Source organism: Mus pahari, chromosome 13, assembly GCF_900095145.1.
Source record: "Mus pahari chromosome 13, PAHARI_EIJ_v1.1, whole genome shotgun sequence".
Taxonomy (NCBI): Eukaryota; Metazoa; Chordata; class Mammalia; order Rodentia; family Muridae; genus Mus; species Mus pahari.
Genome location: NC_034602.1, coordinates 9645828 through 9653423, shown reverse-complemented (window position 1 = coordinate 9653423; position 7596 = coordinate 9645828).

Genomic DNA, 7596 nt, shown 5'->3' with positions numbered 1-7596 from the left:
CTTTCTTTCTTTCTTTCTTTCTTTCTTTCTTTCTTTCTTTCTTTCTTTCTTTCTTTCTTTCTTTCTTTCCTTCTTTCTTTTTTTTTTCCTTTTTTTTTTTTCTATGAAACTGGCTCTAGCTTCCATGGGGACTGAAATGACGAAGACACTTTTTTTCTGCAAGGGGCTGTTCTGCCTACAATGAGAGACAAGAGTTTGGTAGGAGACGCTGAAAAGCCTGATGTGTCTCAGACAAGGTTGTTGGTGGAGGGGAAGGAAGCAGGAGTGATTCATACGTAATAGTTAGAGTCCAAGTCTCAAAAGATTGACTCACACTAGAAACAACAACAACGACAACAACAAAACTTGGTGCTATTTTGTGGCTCCTGTGCTTTCCCTTTTCAACCCAGTTTTTAGAGCTCTGAGAACCGGTACACGGGCTGTTTACAGATTCCTTCAATCTGCTTGTCACCGACCCCATTAAAGCCAAGTTCTGGCTCAGCACCCGACTACCCTCTAACTTTAACTAGTTACAGCCTTTGTTTGCTGCTTCCCCTCATTAACTCGTTTATCACTCAGAGAGATGGCTACAGAGTGGCTATTAGCACCCTCCAGTTCCACACTTGAGAGAAACCAGTGCCGGGGAAGAGGGAAGTCTGGAACTCCTCTGTGGAAGCAGCAAGGGCTCTTAACAGCTGAACCACCTCTCCAGGCCCTGCAGGGTTTGAAGACACAAATACCTTTTACTTCTTGCCCTGGGCCAGTCACTGTGACCCTCAAAGGTGGAGTCTTGCTGCCAGCCTCTGCCTTACTCGTCTGCCTTGCCCTCAGCGTGGACACTTCCCGAGGCTGCCAGTCTCCATGCTTGCAAACCACCCCAGTGGTCTGCCAGTGCCCAGAGCGAACACGCAGCATCAGGAGTGGAGTTTGCCTTTGTTCCCTGCTCTTTGGCTTTATGCAATGGAAAACTAGGAAAATTCCCTGCCCAACCCTCGCTTCCATCCTAAGGCCCCCAACCGCGCACCGTCAGACAGACACCTCCAGAGCAAGGTTCAGTAAAGCAGCTCTGGTCTCCCTCCGGATTCTAACTTAAGCATTCAGATTCTGAAATACGGTTTTCATGGGGTACCAAGCTGTACCCAACCCTGACAGGAGCCATGGGGAGTGGGCTGGGGATGTTGTACAGGGACAGGACCCGGACTCAGACCCACCTGTTCTTCTCCAACTCTGTGACTTGTGACGAGTTACTTAATGCTTCTCAGGTATAGAATGAAAACACTCCTTTCAGCTGCAAGTTAACACAGTAGCCCCCCTCTTCCCATTTCTACTTTTGCTTTCTTTGGTTTAGGTTACCCATGGCCAACTGGGATTTGAGACTAGTTTTATTATTTTAAATATTTTAACTGACCTCTTTCCTCTTCCCTTTCTTCCCTCCAGCTCCTTCCGCTTTCAAAGTGATACACCTTAGTTATTACTGTTACACGTGTGTGTGTTTGCTGATATGTGCACAAATACATAAATGCGCCCTTCTATAACTGTTTTGTTGTTGTTGTTGTTTGTGTGTATATGGTTTCACGGCTGACTACTTTGTATTGTTCAACCAGTTAGGGGGCTCATCCCTGGGAAAAGCTGCCCCACCCCACTCCACCCCTGTGGGTTGCCTGGGGTTCTTTGTCCAGAGGTCTAGCCCTTCGAGATTTCCCCCTTCCGTGTTAGCATGTCTACTGATATTGCCATCCTGGACATGAAAGCACTGAATGAGAATTTTCAGAAATAAACAATTCTCATGTTTTAAATAACCATTATTGCCATACATGTTAGAGTTGTTCTGTTTTATTGTGAGCTGTTATTGACTTGTTATTGTTATTGTTATTTTATTGTGAGCTGTTACCGACTTGCTATTATACCTACTTTACAAATGTCTATAAAGGAAACGTACTTACATAAGGTCCGGCACTGCTTGCTATTTCACTAGTCCACTGGGGCGGTGTGTGTGTGTGTGTGTGTGTGTGTGTGTGTGTGTACATTCTCCTCAGATAAGAACTGCTGCAGGTGAACGCATGTGCTGTGGAGCACTGTAGGGTGTGTGAGGTGCATGCCGGTATGGGAAGGAGCGGTGTGAGCGTGTGAGCATTGCAGAGCTCAGGGGGCACCCACTGTGCCCTTCCCTAACCTCCTCCCCTCCCCACAAAGAAGTCTATCTTCTTCGAAATGTATTTCAAGACACAATACACACATCACAAACCCAACCTCCACACACATCCCACAGACCACACACACACACACACACACACACACACCACAAACCCCACAGACCACACAGAGAGAGAATGACACACACACACACACACACACACACACACACACACACACACCAGTTTTTTCCCACCCCTGAAAAATAATCAGTGTTGCTTATTTTTTAGAAGACAGCTTTTCCAATAAAAGCGTGGTGGCCGGGACTGCATGCACGTCCCTTAGCGGAAGCGGGAAAGGCAGAAGCAGGACGCTCTAGTCAGCATGTGTGATTTGCAGGAGGAAGGGCCCCAGAGGCTATTTCCTGTGTCGCTGGAAGGACACAGAAGGGAATTGTCTGTGGCTATCCAGCAAGGCTAATGCAGCCACAAGACAGCAGTGCATCCCAGCCCTCACAGGAAGTACCACACACAGATACAGCTTGGCGTCCCCTCTCCTGATACACCCACTTTGAAAATCTCTTGATTCTTCACAGGCTTTTTCTAATTTAAGACGCCTCCACCAGCTTGGCAAATGCTGAGCTTCTCCACTACAGAGGAAATGGCTTGGAGAGGCTCCAGAGGAACAAAGGCCTCATTAGGATCAGTCACTTATTCTGAGTACACATGGCCAAGGATCTTTATTGATGATCTCATATACAAATGCAGTGGTAATTAAGACTATAATGCAAATGACTTTAGCTTAGTAACTCCCTCTGTAAAAGAAATTTACAAAATTAAGTCTGAGATTTTTGAAACTAGGTCTTTAAAAAAAATCCCCTCTATTATAATTAACCCCTCTCCTCCCTGCCATCCACCCCGTGGTAATGAAATTAGTTTAAAATAAAATCCACGGGACACTAGCACAGCAGCGCTGGCTCCTGGACATGCTGGTCTGTGAGCCATCCAGGGAAGCAGAAGGGACGGGGTCTTCAGGGCCACTTAGAGGAGCCTAGCTGTGTGACTGACACACACCAGGAAAAGTCCTGCCTTGCCAGGGCAGAGAGGCCTCTCAGCTAGCTTCTGTTCTGTTTCTCGCAAACCTGACACAAATTAGCTTCCTTTCTAAAGAAGACATGGCTGGCTGCTTTGTTGCTCTGCAGGTGCTGGGGAAGATCAGAAACATCTCCAGGTTGTGGAGGTCAAAGAGACAAAGCTTAAACTAGATAATCTGGGGCCCCAGACCCCATCCTCCAAGTTTCGACCATCACTGGCCTCAGCGCCTCCCTCCTGATGTGCCCCAGCAGAGGGCAATGCCCACCCACCTCAGTTTGCCAAGAGCCCAGATGAACTCTGTGGCCTGAGGCAAGTGTGCCAGGAGTTCCAGCCTCCCTAACTTTAACCCCAGTTTGACCTTTGTCAAAACTGAAAAGGGACTAAAACTGTCCTGAGCATGTCTTTCCCTCCAGAAGGATATATCAGCCTCTCCCATTGTATTGGGATGAAAAGACTTTGGGGATCACATGATTTGGTCAGAGTCGACCCCACAGCAGATGCCTTTTTCATAGCACCAGATCCTCTTATTAGTGTTTAAAACCTTGAGAGACTGAATATCTGGTGTCAGAGGCAAGCAGCAGGGTTGTTTCTGGAAAGGATAAGGAGCGGCCTCCATTAGTAAACAAGATAAAAGCAAGCCTGGCAGTCTTCTGTGGATAAGCCCTGGCTTGCTGATCTGGGTGCCCAGCAAGGCAGGTGCCGAGTCATCGCTAGTTAAGTGAATGAATTAATGACTCTTGTCCAAAACTTGTGGGCCCCTCTGAGTGGATCAGGAAAGTGCTTTAACTTCCAGATCTTGAGTGGAGGATCCTGTGGTCAGGCGCCAGCTTTCGGTTGCTGAGTCTGCTCAGCCAGCCCTGCACACTGGCTGTAGGACATGTGTCAACAAGCTCTCAGTTGTCACAGTGCTGCTGACCAGACCATATTCGCCATACCACACCATCTCCATGGACAACACCTTCAGCCCTCCCCTGCTGAATATTAGCTGAGTGACTTGCATCATAGTCAGTCAGTGTCCAGTTTAAACATCACCCCACCAGCAAAACTGAACGCCCTACCAAACACCGAATCTGGCCTGAACACTTCTTAACTTCTACACTCTCTGGGCCACCCACTTGCTCCTGGTTTGTCTCCTGATGGCTTTTGCTCTCACCTGCCCTAACTTCCTCTCCACCCTCTTCTCCTGTAATCCCACTCATGTTCCCCACTCAGCGGAAACCACACGGCCTGTGGAAAGGCCCACTTTTCCTCTGACCTGTCACAGCAGAAGATCCCGTGGGCTGGAATGATTTCTTTAGATTCCCTGCATGTTCCTTTTCCTTTCTTTCATGAAGACAGCAGCCAGATCTCCTGCCTTTCATACAGACAGATCAGTTTCAATGTGGCTTTATAACCTGACAGAGCTAAAGATGGGCTACTGGTCTGATAGACCCCACTCAATGACACACTAATAAAAAGCTACAAAGAGCATGCGACTCTGACTCCTTGTATCTGAAGTGGAATAAAAACATAAAAGCTCACCTAAGCTCAAGGAGATTTTATATTCAGTACCTTCCAGCCACTCAGCTATGCAGACAACTGATTGACCCTCCTTGTCTAATCAAGTGAGAGGTTCCTATATTAAAACTAAATGGCAAATGCTCAACTTGACTTGATGTCTTTAAGACATGGAAGGAAGTGTCCTTTTCAGTGATAAGCCACATGGTGTAACTCATTGAGACCCTGTGAGAAGCAGATGAAAGAGAAGTGCAGCCTGCTGAAGTGCCAGTGAATAAATTGTAGGGGAGCTCTGAGAAGGGGAAGATTTCTCAGTAGTGAGGATCTCCCCCCACGACTCACTTTTGCTTGATGGTCTTGTGTGCTGGCTAAACATGAGTTCATTTTGGAAGAGAGAATCTCAATTGAGAAAATGTTCCTACCAGGTTGACTTGAGGGCAAGCCTGTGGTAAATTTTCCTGATTGATGACTGATATGGGTGGGCTAAATTCCCTGGGGGAGGAGTCACCCCTGGGCAGGTGTTCTTGGTGCTATAAGAAGCCACAAGGATCAAGCCAGCAAGCAGCACCCTTCCACAGCCTCTGTATCAGCTCCTGCCTCCAGTTTCTCACAGGACTTCCCCGGATGATGAACTATAGTCTGTAAGACGATGAGCAGCTTTCAGTCATGGAGATTTATGGCAGCAATAGCAACCCCAACTAAGAAATCTTGTTTCTTTGGAAAAGAACAAGGTGAAGTTTATGTCATTTGACCAGCTCCCTGGGCCATGGGGTGGGGGGGACAGGTCAAAAGTGGAGATAAAGCTTCTAGTCTTTGGGATGACCTTCAGAGAGAAACAATGGCAGCATCAAGGCAGAAGGATTAGTAGACTCAAAAGTGGCCCCAGCTTTCCAGGCCACATGGCCTCTGATGAGTTACAACCTCCCTAAGACTGCTTCCTCACCACTTTAAGGGAGGGGTGGTGAACATTTGACAATAAGAGAGGAGTTTGGGTTAGTGCCTAGCGCACAGTGAACATCAGCCAAGAGATAGACAAGTTGTTTCTTTGGTAGTCTTTGTTGTGACTGTGTGCATTAGTGGGAGGGGAGGTGGGAACCACTGCTCAGAATGAGGGAAGATCACCCAGGCCCAGGAAAAGAAGATCGAGCCCTCCCTGGGGGAATCATGACCAAGCCGTTGAATTGTTTAAAAAGCTCTGACACAGTCAACAAAGCCAAGGAAGGCTAGAGGCAAGACACCCAGTAAGAAAGTTTCATTGCCCTTTCCATATGAAAATGAAAAATAGCCATTGTGTTATCTAGCTCTGTTATCCCATTAGATCCTCAAAACAACGCCAGGAAAGGGCATAAAGAAAATACCACACCCACTTCACAGGTAATGGAATCCATGAGCAGGTGGTCGGGATCCAACAGACACCTTTTCAAGAAAACCTTTGTGGAGAGAAGTGGGAAAAGGATGGACATTTATCACACCAGCTGGAGGAACACTGTCTGTTGCTCTCCTCCCCAGTCCTACAGCCTTCCTCTAGCTCTTCAGTGATAGACACTCTCTCCTGCACGTGGAGGGCAGAGAGCTCCCCACCCCATTGCTCATCCCTGAAGTGGAAATTTCTGGTTTCTTTGGAGACTCAGTTGTGTCCTGTGATGTTTTGCTGGAGCCGACTCTTGAGAGGGCACGTGATGTTTAGAGAGACTAGAAATATAACCTCACAGACAGTGAGAGGACGCTCTTGCATTGGTTTGCCTTGCAACGCTTTCCTGGTCTTCACTGATCTTCACTTGTAATTTCATAGAGAGAAACTCGCCAAAGAACTTCTTGAGGTATTCCAGTTGCTTCTTGCCACTTCTGCTGACTCGTGCTGAATCAGTGGGGCCTCATGCTCTCTTCTGGATTGAGCACTGCTACTGATTTATGTGTGGACTGAACCATGGCTACTAATTTGTGTTTGGAATTGCCTCCAAAGAATTACTTCTAAGCAGGCCCACATTCTTCATTTCCTATTAACCTTTCTTCTTCCCTAACTTTGGTCTGTGGACTAGAAAGGAGGTTGAACATTTAAGAACCCAAAGCCTACACATTCCTCTCTCCATCAGTGCCTCCTCTTCCTCCTGCTAGTGCCTCCTGCAGGGTGTTGCCATAACCGGAAGTCCAGGGAAGACCCTTAGCACTTGTGTAGAACCAGGCTCGTTCCCTCGGTGCTTTCTGACACTGATGGCCACTGTGTGCTGATGACGGCCACTGTGTGCTGATAAGTGTGATGATGTTTTAGCTGGATCCATCAGTAGAGGTAACTCCTGAAAGGCAAGCGCTCCATCTGCCCTTCTCCCTGTGTATTTCCAGTGCATCCAGTGAACATTTGTTTAGAGAGTGAACCTGGGAGGTACGTGTCTTTGGGGCAGGCCTCATTCCTCCTGCCTTCTCCCTTGGATCCCAAGCCCACAAGGCATTGGAGAGGCAAATCTGATGGAGCCATGGCAGCACTGGGACCCTTCCAAAGTACAAAGACATGGGAGTATATTGCCATTGACTTCCCAGTGCTGTGCTCTGTTACCCAGACCCTGGTCAGAAGGGACTCCTGCAGTCTATGAAGTGAGTTATTCTGGTGATCAGAACAGGCTATACAAGTAAATTTCCAAGTCTGCCAAAAACTGGTTCTGACTCCAAGACTATATTAGTTATGGCTCTAAAAATCATAATTTGGACTGGAATGTATTTCATGTGTGTCTTTATTCAAAGTACTTAAGCACTAGAAATTCAATCGAGTGCTTTTCTAAGCACTCTGAAGTTAAGGAAAAGGGACAATGTTATAGTTAGAATGTCCTCTCTGCCCCAGGACCATGATGTTTAGTTGCAGGACACAACAGGGAACGTGAGTTGCAGAGACAGTGCCTTC